Genomic DNA, 2600 nt, shown 5'->3' with positions numbered 1-2600 from the left:
TATTATATTTCAGTTTGTATTATTTTATAACAGACAGTAATTATTTTTTCTCTAAACAAAATTTTGCAAAAATTTCAAATGGAACATTTTTATCTGGACAATTTGGCATTTTCTGATGGAAAAAAAACATTCCATCAAAAATTATTGATCAGCTCTGTATTTTCTCCCTTTTCTTTTGATAAAAAATATTAATTCTCTCTTTGTTTGTGGCTGTCCTATCAGTCAGTCCATTCTGTCTGTTTGCCAGGCATCACTTATCCTTCTTAACTGCTAAGTATTTGACCCTGTGTAGAGTTATGGAAAGTTAACTTTACATCAGGGAATCATTGTCTTGTGTCTGAGCCTTAGTTTGTGGCCTTCAAAGGTAAAATTCCCAGTGACTTAAAGGACTGGGTCCTTTGATTTCAGTGGGATTTGGACATCTAATGCCTTTAGCCTTCTTTGACACTGATCATCAATATGCGAACCCCTAGAACTAAGTGCAGCAGCAGCAAATATCAAACCTGAAAGTTGCTGTACTTCTACAAAAAAACCTTCAAAAACAGACTTCAAAGAGAAACTGCTGAGTTAGAAATTATCTGCAAACTTGACACATTCAAACTGGGTTTAAACAGGGATTTGGAATGGCTCTCTCATTACAAGAAGTAATTTGCTCTGGTCACCCTTTCTCACCTCCTACTCAATGGTTGTCATTAGGCCTCAAGTACCCGGCTTTCATCCACCTACCCCATTGTTGTCTATGCCTTTGGATATGTATATGTTGTCTCCTATATATCTTGCCAATATTTGCTGTATTATTTCTACCAACTGCATCTGAGGAAGTGGGCTGAAGCCCACGAAAGCTTATGCCTGCTGAAATGAAACGTGTTAGTCTTTAAAGTGCCACAGAACTCTCGTTGTTTTTGCTGTATACAGATTAACACGGCTACCCCTCTGGATATCCGCTCTGTGTTACCCACCTCATCTCACCAGCTCTCTCAGTACCGCAGGGAAGTACCGCTTTTAAGAGTACATTCTTCAGTTCCTAAGGCGTAACAGCATGTCTCAATGAAAGTCAGTGGTCTTTGGCGCATAAATCACTTTTGAAATGTGGTCGTGCTTTTCAAAATGTGCCCCTTAGATCAAGGCCTCCTGGTCAGACGTTCTTGAAAAGAGCAAATGAATTTTGTTGCTCAGATAAAATGCAGGTGCAAGAAGGTGATTTACACACTTTGACAGGGATTTTCAAAGCGCGGTAATGTATACAAGCAGCACCCAGCTCCCACTGAATTGCTAGCAAGCTGAGGTTACAAAGGGCAAATGGTTTCTTCACATATCATAGAATCATAGAATATTAGAGTTGGAAGGGACCTCAGGAGGTCATCTAGTCCAACCCCCTGCTCAAAGCAGGACTAACCTCAACTATATCATCCCAACCAGGGCTTTGTCAAGCCTCAGCTTAAAAACCTCTAAGGATGGAGATTCCACCACCTCCCTAGGTAACCCATTCCAGTGCTTCACCACCCTCCTAGTAAAAACTTTTTCCTAATGTCCAACCTAGATCTCCCGCCCTGCAACTTGAGACCGTTGCTCCTTGTTCTGTCATCTGCCACCACCGAGAACAGCCTAGCCCCATCCTCCCTGGAACCCCCTTTCAGGTAGTTAAAGGCCGCTATCAAATCCCCCCTCACTCTTCTCTTTTGCAGACTAAACAAGCCCAGTTCCCTCAGCCTCTCCTCATAAGTCCTGTGCTCCAGCCCCCTCATCATTTTGGTTGCCCTCCGCTGCACTCTCTCCAACTTGTCCACATCCTTTTTGTAGTGAGGGGCCCAAAACTGGACACAATATTCTAAATGCGGCCTCACCAATGCCGAATAGAGGGGAATAATCACTTCCCGTGACCTGCTGGCAATGCCCTTCTTAATGCAGCCCAATATGCCATTAGCCTTCTTGACAACCAGGGCACACTGCTGACTCATATCCAGCTTTTTATCCACCGTTACCCCCAGGTCCTTTTCTGCAGAGCTGCTGCCTAGCTCATCGGTCCCCAGTCTATAGCTGTGCATGGGATTCTTCCTTCCTAAGTGGAGGACTCTGCACTTGTCCTTGTTGAACCTCATTAGATTTCTTTTGGCCCAATCCTCCAGTTTGTTTAGGTCACTCTGTATCCTATCCCTACCCTCCAGGGTATCTACCACTCCTCCCAGCTTAGTGTCGTCCGCAAACTTGCTGAGGGTGCAATCTACCCCATCCTCCAGATCATTAATAAAGATGTTGAACAAAACCGGACCCAGGACCGACCCCTGGGGCACTCCACTTGTGACCGGTTGCCAGCTAGACATGGAGCCATTGATCACTACACGTTGAGCCCTATGCTCTAGCCAGTTCTCTATCCATTTTATAGTCCATTCATCCAACCCATACTTCTTTAACTTGCTGATAAGAATACTGTGCGAGACAGTATCAAAAGCTTTGCTAAAGTCAAGGTATATCACATCCACCGCCTTCCCTACATGCACAGAGCCAGTCACCTCATCATAGAAAGCAATCAGGTTGGTCAGGCATGACTTTCCCTTAGTGAATCCGTGTTGACTGTAACTGATCACCTTCCTCTCCTCCAA

The sequence above is a fragment of the Emydura macquarii genome, unplaced genomic scaffold (genome assembly GCF_026122565.2).
Source record: "Emydura macquarii macquarii isolate MOO-44397 ecotype Brisbane River unplaced genomic scaffold, CSIRO-AGI_Emac_v2 contig_2129, whole genome shotgun sequence".
Lineage (NCBI taxonomy): Eukaryota > Metazoa > Chordata > Testudines > Chelidae > Emydura > Emydura macquarii.
Note: the sequence above shows the minus strand (reverse complement) of the source record.